Source organism: Oncorhynchus mykiss, chromosome 20 (genome assembly GCF_057628025.1).
Source record: "Oncorhynchus mykiss isolate SJ-2025 chromosome 20, ASM5762802v1, whole genome shotgun sequence".
Taxonomy (NCBI): Eukaryota; Metazoa; Chordata; class Actinopteri; order Salmoniformes; family Salmonidae; genus Oncorhynchus; species Oncorhynchus mykiss.
The window spans coordinates 38,804,002-38,816,362 of NC_143041.1; positions in this window are offsets into that span (position 1 = coordinate 38,804,002).

Consider the following 12,361-nt stretch of genomic DNA (forward strand, 5'->3'; position numbering starts at 1 on the left):
CATTTTTATTTAACCAGGTAGGCCAGTTGAGGACAAGTTCTCATTTACAATTGCAAACTGGTCAAGATAAAGCATAGCAGTGCGACAAAAACAATAACACAGAGTTACGCATACACAAACGACCAGTCAATAACACAAAATAAAAGAAAAATAGAAAGATCTATGTACAGTGTGTGCAAATGTAGAAGAGTAGGGAGGTAGGCAATAAATAGGCCCTAGAGACGAAAATAATTACAATTTAGCAGTAATACTGGAGTGATATACAGTGGGGAGAACAACTATTTGATACACTGCCGATTTTGCAGGTTTTACAACTTACAAAGCATGTAGAGGTCTGTAATTTTTTATCATAGGTACACTTCAACTGTGAGAGACGGAATCTAAAACAAAAATCTGGAAAATCACATTGTATGATTTTTAAGTAATTAATTTGCATTTTATTGCATGACATAAGTATTTGATCACCTACCAACCAGTAAGAATTCCGGCTCTCACAGACCTGTTAGTTTTTCTTTAAGAATCCCTCCTGTTCTCCACTCATTACCTGTATTATCTCCACTCATTACCTGTATTAACTGCACCTGTTTGAACTCGTTACCTGTATAAAAGACATCTGTCCACACACTCAATCAAACAGACTCCAACCTCTCCACAATGGCCAAGACCAGGGAGCTGTGTAAGGACATCAGGGATAAAATTGTAGACCTGCACAAGTCTGGAATGGGCTACAGGACAATAGGCAAGCAGCTTGGTGAGAAGGCAACAACTGTTGGTGCAATTATTAGAAAATGGAAGAAGTTCAAGATGACGGTCAATCACCCTCGGTCTGGGGCTCCATGCAAGATCTCACCTCGTGGGGCATCAATGATCATGAGGAAGGTGAGGGATCAGCCCAGAACTACACGGCAGGACCTGGTCAATGACCTGAAGAGAGCTGGGACCACAGTCACAAAGAAAACCATTAGTAACACACTACGCCGTCATGAATTAAAATCCTGCAGCGCACGCAAGTTCCCCCTGCTCAAGCCAGCGCATGTCCAGGCCCGTCTGAAGTTTGCCAATGACCATCTGGATGCTCCAGAGGAGGAATGGGAGAAGGTCATGTGGTCTGATGAGACAAAAGTAGAGCTTTTTGGTCTAAACTCCACTCGCCGTTGTTTGGAGGAAGAAGGATGAGTACAACCCCAAGAACACCATCCCAACCGTGAAGCATGGAGGTGGAAACATCATTCTTTGGGGATGCTTTTCTGCAAAGGGGACAGGACGACTGCACCGTATTAAGGGGAGGATGGATGGGGCCATGTATCGCGAGATCATGGCTGACAACCTCCTTCCCTCAGTAAGAGTATTGAAGATGGGTCGTGCTGGGTCTTCCAGCATGACATCGACCCCAAACACACAGCCAGGGCAACTAAGGAATGGCTCCGTAAGAAGCATCTCAAGGTCCTGGAGTGGCCTAGCCAGTCTCCAGACCTGAACCCAATAGAAAATCTTTGGAGGGAGCTGAAAGTCCGTATTGCCCAGCGACAGCCCCAAAACCTGAAGGATCTGGAGAAGGTCTGTATGGAGGAGTGGGCCAAAATCCCTGCTGCAGTGTGTGCAAACCTGGTCAAGAACTACAGGAAATGTATGATCTCTGTAATTGCAAACAAAGGTTTCTGTACCAAATATTAAGTTCTGCTTTTCTGATGTATCAAATACTTATGTCATGCAATAAAATGCAAATGAATTACTTAAAAATCATACAATGTGATTTTCTGGATTTCCGTCTCTCACAGTTGAAGTGTACCTATGATAAAAAATTACAGACCTCTACATGCTTTGTAAGTAGGAAAACCTGCAAAATTGGCAGTGTATCAAATACTTGTTCTCTCCACTGTATGTGCAGATGATGATGTGCAAGTAGAGATACTGGGGTGCAAAATAGCAAGAGTAAATATAGCAAGAGAAATAATATGGGGATGAGGTTGTCGGGTGTGCTATTTACAGAATGGCTGTGTACAGGTATAGTGATCTGTAAACTGCTCTCACAGTTGATGCTTAAAGTTAGAGAGGGAGATATAAGGCTCCAGCTTCAGAGATTTTTGCAATTTTTGCAATATTAATCAATTGGGGATACATTTCCATATATCTCTGAGGCTATTTATAATTCTCTGTGCATCAGGGATTATTCTAGTTGACTAATGATCACTGCAATTATCCACTGAACAGCTCTTACTTGGCAACCATGTCAAACACTTACTTTGTTCCTTACCATATTAACTATTATTACCCTGAGAAAGCGCACGGCTCAGGTTTTTCACCTGTTGTTTATTTGACAAGTGTATGCCATGACCTCATGAAAACACAAGATTATTGTTATCTATGTATTGTGATTGTTATCTATTTATTGATTATTGTTATCTATTTGTTAGCTATGCTATTTGTAAGAGTGAATTATTTTGTACTAAGAAGTTCCACATGCAGTCTACCTGCAGTGTATTTAATTGTTTTAAGGGATTGGGTTTCTCTTGACCCAAACCTACCACAATCCATCCAAACAGACTACATCCAGTCAACATGACAGTCATTCTTGTGTTGCCAGAAACACTTTGATCAGGCAATGTATTGAAATGATCTCATCGTGGTGAGAAGCTGCCTCTTCAGATTCAGCAAGGGAAGTGTGGAATACTAAATTAGGTTTAAACGTTGCACTCCAAATCAGTGAGCCAATCAGAGTCACAGAGAATCCCTGAGTGAGGACATATCTTATACCATGTACATAAGTGTAGCTGAAGCTAACTGAAAATATTTGGAATACAGCAATCAGCCACAGTCTTTAGGGCGGAAGGCAGGCTAGAGGTTAGAGCGTTGGACCAGTAACCAAAAGCTTTCTGGTTTGAATACCCGAGCCGACAATATGAAAAATCTGTTGATGTCCCCTTGAGCAAAGCCACTTAACCCTTATTTGCTCCAAGGGTTCTATATTACTATGGCTGACCCTGTAAAACAACACATTTCACTGAACCTAACTGGTGTGTGACAATATAGCATATATACTGTATATTTCAAATCTCCCCTGGTGCCTTTGAAGAAGACAAGAAGACACAGTCTTTCATCACCCATGCCCGAAGAGAAATAGAAAGAATCTGAGCGGGGCCTTTATTCCATTCATTATATTAACCTAGATAATAAAGTCGTTTAGTAATTAAAAAATAACCGAAAGAATCTGAGTGGGACCTTTATTTCATTAATTCTATTAACTTAGATAATAGAGTCATTTAGAAATAACTGAAAGAATCTGAGCAGGGCCTTTATTTCATTCATTCTATTAACCTAGCTAACAGAATCATTTAGAAATAACTGAAAGAATCTGAGCAGGGCCTTTATTTCATTCATTCTATTAACCTAGCTAACAGAATCATTTAGAAATAACTGAAAGAATCTGAGCAGGGCCTTTATTTCATTCATTCTATTAACCTAGCTAACAGAATCATTTAGAAATAACTGAAAGAATCTGAGCAGGGCCTTTATTTCATTCATTCTATTAACCTAGCTAACAGAATCATTTAGAAATAACTGAAAGAATCTGAGCAGGGCCTTTATTTCATTCATTCTATTAACCTAGCTAACAGAATCATTTAGAAATAACTGAAAGAATCTGAGCAGGGCCTTTATTTCATTCATTCTATTAACCTAGCTAACAGAATCATTTAGAAATAACTGAAAGAATCTGAGCAGGGCCTTTATTTCATTCATTCTATTAACCTAGCTAACAGAATCATTTAGAAATAACTGAAAGAATCTGAGCAGGGCCTTTATTTCATTCATTCTATTAACCTAGCTAACAGAATCATTTAGAAATAACTGAAAGAATCTGAGCAGGGCCTTTATTTCATTCATTCTATTAACCTAGCTAACAGAATCATTTAGAAATAACTGAAAGAATCTGAGCAGGGCCTTTATTTCATTCATTCTATTAACCTAGCTAACAGAATCATTTAGAAATAACTGAAAGAATCTGAGCAGGGCCTTTATTTCATTCATTCTATTAACCTAGCTAACAGAATCATTTAGAAATAACTGAAAGAATCTGAGCAGGGCCTTTATTTCATTCATTCTATTAACCTAGCTAACAGAATCATTTAGAAATAACTGGGGCAAATTGGTTTGAAGTATTAATGCTGCATTGAATTTATACTAATATTTGAGAAATATGAAAACTATGTATTTGAAATCGTGCCTTAAACTAAAAACATTTCCTGGGGTCATTTCAAACATAAAGAATACTTACACTTATCTGACATGGATGTCAAAGAATTAAATGATCAGATATCTCAGAGCACTTAGTTCCTTTACCAGTCTAGACTCAGTCAGACAGTGTGAGCCCCAGGGCTAAATGCCTACGTGGGGTGTGTAATTGCAGTAGTAGGTCAATTGGCAATAGACCACTATTCCCTTATTCAAAGTTTTGCAGAGAGGGTTCCTTGGAGTCATACGGCGTTGACTAAATTAACTCTCATCTGGGGAGGGCAAATGTTTTTTATCAGCCTGGGGAGGACAAATGTATTTTATGTGTGTTTTTTTAAATATTCAGTTTAGTGCAACACATCGACTGACAAGGACACTCGGACTGCTGTTTCAGTTAAATCACCCTCATCTGCAAATCAGTGGCTCGCCTTATTTCCATGTTACTAAGCTAACATGTTTATTTCCTGAAGAGCAGCTTGCTTTGTGTTTGGACTGTCTGCCTATCAACAATGATGCTGCTTGTTTGTACTTTCAAACATCTATTTCTAATGAATCATCACGCTACCAGGCAAACACACATCTATTCTATTTTATCTCATCTATTATGAGATAAAGACAGGAAATTAGGTTTGTGTTTGTGCCTGTGCCATTGGTTGTAGTGGATCTTCTGAAGTATTTGCTTTCTGCCGTGGTTGGATATTTTGTTTGGACTAAAACAATAGTTTACAAAAAAAATCTAAATGGTTAAACAGAAACATGAAGGTTGACTGAAAAATCTATGATACTAATAAACGGACTGAGATAAAGACAGAAATTGTTTTCTGCTAAAATAAAAAGATAGCAGTGTACATGACAAAGACATAATTATTACCATCATCGTGTGTCTTGTCAATCCAACCGTTCCTCTGAATACAAAAATTATCTTTGAATGCATGTGTAAAATTCAAAGCATGTTATCTTGACTTCTTCAGAATTTAATGTTCAAACCTAGGCCAGTGAATCAGACAAGATTTGCATTTTCGTCCACAAAGCCACTGTGTCTTTGTGTCCTGAGATATTGTAGGGGAGACCGGGGATGGTTGTAACACTCACCTTTTCGTCAGCATCTCAGAGATCGTTTATGGTAGTGTATTCAAAACATGATACAAACAACCTACATCTATCCTGTCACGGACGTCGTAAGAAGGGGACCAAGGTGCAGCGTGGTGAGCGTACATTTTCCTTTTTATTAAAAATGGTGCCAACAAAACAACAAACGAAAGAAACAACCGTGAAGCTTGCAGGGCATTAGTGCCACAAACAAAGTTAACTACCCACACTGAAGGAGGGAAAAAGGATTACCTAAGTATGATTCCCAATCAGAGACAACGATAGACAGCTGTCCCTGATTGAGAACCATACCGGGCCAAAACATAGAAATAAAGAAACACAGAAAACAAAACATAGAATGCCCACCCCACATCACACCCTGACCTAACCAAATAGAAAAATAAAATGGCTCTCTGAGGTCAGGGCGTGACAGTACCCCCTCCCACCTATAGGGGAGGGTCTGGGTGGGCATCTATCCACGGTGGCGGCTCAGGTGCAGGACGTAGACCCCGCTACACCTCTGGCTCACCCCACTTTGGTACTGCCTCTGGTGTGGGGACCCTCACTGCCGACCCCGGACTGGGGACCCTCTCTGCGGGCCCCGGACTGGAGGCCGTCGCTAGGGGCCCCGGACTGGAGGCCGTCGTTGGAGGCTTCGTGCCATGGATCATCACTGGAGGCTTTGTGCCATGGATCATCACTGGAGGCTTCGTGCCATGGATCATCACTGGAGGCTTCGTGCCATGGATCATCACTGGAAGCTTCGTGCCATGGATCATCACTGGAAGCTTCGTGCCATGGATCATCACTGGAGGCTTCGTGCCATGGATCATCACTGGAGGCTTCGTGCCATGGATCATCACTGGAGGCTTCGTGTCATGGATCATCAGTGGCCTGGAAAGCAACTGGAGAGGTGGGCTGGATAGCAGTGGGCACAGTGTGCATAAATCAGATGCCCTCAAGAGATACTCTGACAGCTTCTGCTCCTGCTTTTCCATGAATACCCTGTTTCCACTACTGTAGCCTACACGAGGAAGCTCTCTCAACCCCTTCTCCAGTAGCTTCTTTCTCGCTTTGCAGAATCTGTACAGCATTACATGACATATGCCATACAACTTTGCAACCGATCTGATTGACTTCCCCTGCTCTGCTACATCATTTGATGCTCTTTTCAAAGTGTGAAGAGGTACTCCCTGTCTGTCTTTCTTTTCCACTATCTAGGCATGCTGAAATTAAAAGAAAACATGTACCAAAAACATCCAGTTTTACTCAGGGTAGGTTGTAACATTTTCTCACAAGTTGTTACCACTAACCCTGACCCTTGCAGCCCTTAGCTAGCTTCCATTTTAGATAAATGTTAAAACTTTAGCATTGCTAACTTGAATCAAATATCCCTACACAGACTGGTTAGAAACCTGATATAAGTTTGGTGAATGGAACTACAAAGCAGTTGATGCCATCACAAAAACACATTTGGTCAAAATAATTACTTTCTTACTGCAAAAAAAGTTTATCATAGGGACTTGCTTTTAAACATGAGGGTTCAGGACTAAACTGAGCATGTGCACAGTGAATCCCGTAATTCTACCTCTCTCCTGATTAGAGGAATTGCAAGTGTTACAACTGTCCCACGTTACAACCATCCCCAGTCTCCCTCCGCACAATATATCATAATGTGAATGAAATGCCTCTGGTAGTTAGTTCCCCAATTCTGAACCTGAAAGGGGTCAGGGAGGACAAAATATGATCTTGCATTTTTCAGCTATAATCTGGAAGTGGGTGTAATACTAACTTAGGCCATGTAAGGTATGTATTTTGTCATTAACTGTGCATTTCTTCACCTGAAGCTGCATCACTGGTAAGTCTCCCTGGGAAATCCAAGCTCTGTTGTGATGTTGTTCCTATCTGTGACTGGCAGGCTGTCTGGGTCTGACTCATGCCCAGACATGTGTCTTGTCATTCTCAACTCCGATGTAAGCACAATGAAGCTCTGGGATGCCACTCCTTCTTACAAACTGTGTGTGGTTATGCTTAAGAAACAATGTGTGTAGCCCTACTGCAATATTTAGGTAAGGGATAAACCCAGACGGTCTGTACGTTATCTGGAAATATTGAAGGATGTGGTAAGGACGACAAGGCCCCTTTTAAATAAAATCTAAATATACTAATAGTCTCTCCTTACGTTCATAAAATTGACCAAGTCTGGAACTAACAACACCCTGAACAGCTTCTACCCCCAAGCCTTAAGACTTCTAAACAAGACGGCTAAATAGCTAATCAAATGGCTACACAATACTACCTGCATTGACCCTTTCTTAAACTAACTCTCTTGCACTGACTACGCACACACACCGGACTCTACCCATACGCTCACACATACTTACACTGACACCCCAACACACACATACACACACACACTACATACGCCCACACAATTATAACATGCATACACATGCATAATGACGCCACACATACTCACAAACACACATACACACACACACTTTCACACTTTCACCACATACGCTGCTAACACTGTCTATTATCTAACCGGTTGCCTAGTCACTTTACCCCTACATTAGCTATATGTACAGTACATATAGTAGCTACGTCAACTACTTCATACCCCTGCACATCGACTCGGTACTGGTACTCTCTGTATATAGCCATGTTATTTCTCCTCCCTATATATAGCCATAATATTTTTTGTCATTATTTCGATTAATTATTCACTGTGTCACCTTACCTTGGGTCACCATTAAACATTTTTCTTTAAATGTGTATCTTTAACTCTGCATTGTTGGAAAGGGACTCGTAAGTAAGCATTTCACTGTTAGCCTACAACTGTTCTCTACGACGCATGTGACAAATAAAATTTGACCTGATTTTATTATGAAAATGTTACATGTGTCGGGAAGCTGTGGGACAAAAGGATTATGAGGAACAATTACACCTGTGTGCTGGTTTTTACATTTTTACTCTTCCTTGGATGTATCAGGATTTGATAAAGTTACTAGAACAGATCGTACATCATATACAGTGCATTTGGAAAGCATTCAGACCCCTTGACATTTTCCACATTTTGTTACGTTACAGCCTTATTCTAAAATAGATAAAATAAAAAATGTTTCTCATCAATCTCCACACAACACCCCATAATGACAAAGCAAAAACAGGTTTTTAGATGTTTTTGCAAATGTATTAAAACTAAAAACAGCCATGAGGTCGAAGGAATTGTCCGTAAAGCTCAGAGACAGGATTGTGTAGTGGCACAGATCTGGAGAAGGGTACCAAAACATTTCTGTAGCATTGAAGGTACCCAAGAACACAGTGGCCTCCATCATTCTTAAATGAAAGAAGTTGGGAACCACCAAGACTCTTCCTAATGCTGGCCACCTGGCCAAACTGAGCAATCGGGGGTGAAGGGCCTTGGGAGGTGACGATGGTCACTCTGACAGAGCTCCAGAGTTCCTCTGTGGAGATGGGAGAACCTTCAAGAAGGACAACAATCTCTGCAGTTCTCCACCAATCAGGCCTTTATGGTAGAGTATCCAGACGGAACCTACTCCTCAGTAAAAGGCACATAACAGTCTGCTTGGAGTTTGCCAAAAGGCACCTAAGGGACAAAATTCTCTGGTCCGATGAAACAAAGATTGAACTCTTTGGACTGAATGCCAAGCGTCACATCTGGAAGAAACTCTTTCACCATCCCTAAGGGGAAGGTGGCGAGAAAGATGGCGCCGGAGAGGATGGCTGCTGTTTTATTGGCTCTTAACCAATCATGCTATTTTGTTTGTTTTTTTCGCATTGTTTGTAACTTATTTTGTACATATGTTGCTGCTACCGTCTCTTATGACCGAAAATAACTTCTGGACATCAGAACAGCGATTGCACACCTCAAATTGGACAAATCATTTTTCTTTAATAAGTTGGACGGGATATACTCCAAACACCCAAACAGGCCCTCATCATTCGCTGGAGAAAGAAACTGAGATTTTGCGGAAAGAGATCGGGGTATCTTATGAGAATCAGGCGAAGAGTGGCTAATCTGCCTTTGCCATTTGTACTGTTAGCTAACGTTCAGTTGCTGGAAAATAAATGGGGACGTACTGAAAGCACGTATATCCTACCAACGGGACATTAAAAACTGTAATATCTTATGTTTCACCGAGTCGTGGCTGAACGACGACATTAATAACATACAGCTGGCAGGTTATACACCTTATCGGTAGGATGGAACAGCAGCCTCTTGTAAGAAACGGGGTGGGGGCCAATGTATATTTGTAAACAACAGCTGGTGCACAATATCTAAGGAAGTCTCAAGGTTTTGCTCGCCTGAAGTAGAGTATCTCATGATAATCTGTAGATCACATTGTCTACCTAGAGAGTTTTCATCTGTATTTTTCGGAGCTGTCTACATACCACCACAGACCGATGCTGGCACTAAAACTGCACTCAATGAGCTGTATACCGCCATAATAAAACAGGAAACTGCTCATCCAGAGATGGCGCTCCTAGTGGCTGGGGACTTTAATGCAGGGAAACTTAAATCAGTTCTACCTCATTTCTATCAGCATGTTAAATGTGCAACCAAAGGGAACAAAAAAATCTAGGCCACCTTTACTCCACACACAGGGATAAGTACAAAGCTCTCCCTCGCTCTCCATTTGGCAAATTTGACCATAATTCTATACTCCTGATTCCTGCTAACAAGCTAAAATTAAAGCAGAAAGCACCAGTGACTCGGTCTATAAAAAAGTGGTCAGATGAAGCAGATGCTAAACTACAGGACTGCTTTGTTGGCACAGACTGGAATATGTTCCGGGATTCTTCCGATGGTATTGAGGTCTTCAGGTATTCAGTCACTGGCTTCATCAATAAGTGCATCGATGATGTCATCCCCACAGTGACTATACGTGCATACCTCAACCAGAAGCCATGGATTACAGGCAATATTCATACTGAGCGAAAGGGTAGAGCTGACGCTTTCAAGGTGCAGGATTCTAACCCGGAAGCTTATAAGTCATCTCGCTATGCCCTCCGACGAACCATCAAACAGGCAAAGCGTCAATACAGGAATAAGATCAAATCGTACTACACCGGCTCCGACGCTCGTCGGATGTGGCAGGGCTTGAAAACTATTACAGACTACAAAGGAATTCACAGCCGAGAGCTGCCCAATGACACGAGCCAACCAGACGAGCTAAATACATTTTTGCTAAATAACTTCTATGCTCACTTTGAGGCAAGCAACACTGAAACATGCATGAGAGCATCAACTGTTCCGGACGAATGTGTGATCACACTCTCCGCAGCCGATGTGAGTAAGACCTTTAAACAGGTCAATATTCACAAGACTGATTACCAGGACGTGTACTCCAAGCACGTGCTGACCAACTGGCAAGGGTCTTCACTGACATTTTCAATCTCTCCCTGTCTGAGTCTGTAATACCAACATGTTTCAAGCAGACCACCATAGTCCCTGTGCCCAAGAACACTAAGGTAACCTGTCAAAATGACTACCGACCCGTAGCACTCACGTCTGTAGCCATGAAATGCTTTGAAAGGCTGGTCATGGCTCACATTGACATCATTATCCCAAAAACCCGAGGCCCACTCCAATTTGCATACCACCCCAACAGATCCACAGATGATGCAATCTCTATTGCACTCCACACTCACCTTTCACACCTGGACAAAAGGAACACCTATGTGAGAATGCTTTTCATTGACTACATCTCAGTGTTCAACACCATAGTGCCCTCAAAGCTCATCACTAAGCGAAGGACCATGGGACTAACAGTGGTAGGCCTGATCACCGACAGCGATGAGACAGCCTATAGGGAGGAGGTCAGAGACCTGACCGTGTGGTGCAAGGACAACAACCTCTCCCTCAACATGATCAAGACAAAGGAGATGATTGTGGACTACAGGAAAAGGAGGACGCCACTATTCTCATTGATGGGGCTGTAGTGGAGCAGGTTGAGAGCTTCAAGTTCCTTGGCGTCCACATCACCAACAAACTAACATGGTTCAAGCACACCAAGACCATCATGAGGAGGGCCCGACAAAACCTATTCCCCCTCAGGAGACTGAAAAGATTTGGCATGGGTCCTCAGATCCTCAAAACGTTTTACAGCGGCACCATCGAGAGCATCCTGACGAGTTACGTCACAGCCTGGTATGGTAACTGCTCAGCCTCCGACCGCAAGGCACTACAGAGGATGGTGCGTACGGCCCAGTACATCACTGGGGCCAAGCTGCCTGCCATCCAGGACCTCTATAACAGGCGGTGTCAGAGGAAGGCCCTAAAAATGTTTAAACTCCAGCCACCCTAGTGATGGACTGTTCTCTCTGCTACCGCACGGCAAGCGGTACCGGAGTGCCAAGTCTAGGTCCAAGAGACTTCTAAACAGCTTCTACCCGCTAAGTCATGAAACTGCTGAACATCTAATCAAATGAATAGACTATTTGCATTGCCACCACCTCTTCTACGCTGCTGCTGCTCTCTGTTATTATCTATGCATAGTCACTTTAATAACTCTACCTACATGTACATATTACCTGAATTACCTCGACACCGGTGCCCCCCGCACACTGACACATTGACTCTGTACAGGTACCCCCTGTATACAGCCCCGCTATTGTTATTTACTGCTGCTCTTTAATTATTTGTTATTCTTCTCTCTTACATTTTTTAGGTATTATATTAAAACTGCATTGTTGGTTAAGGGCTTGAAAGTAAGCTTTTCACTGTATGGTCTACACCTGTTGTATTCGGCCCATGTCACAAATAAAATTTGATTTGATTTTAATTGAAGCATGGTGGCGGTTGCATCATGCTGTGGGGATGTTTTTCAGCGACAGGGACTGGGAGACTAGTCATGATCGAGGGAAAGATGAACGGAGGAAAGTACAGAGAGATCCTTGATGAAAACCTGCTCTAGAGCGCTCAGGACCTCAGACTGAGGCGAAGGTTCACCTTCCAACAGGACAACAGCCCTAAGCACACAGCCAAGACATTGCCAAGAGTGGCTTTGGGACA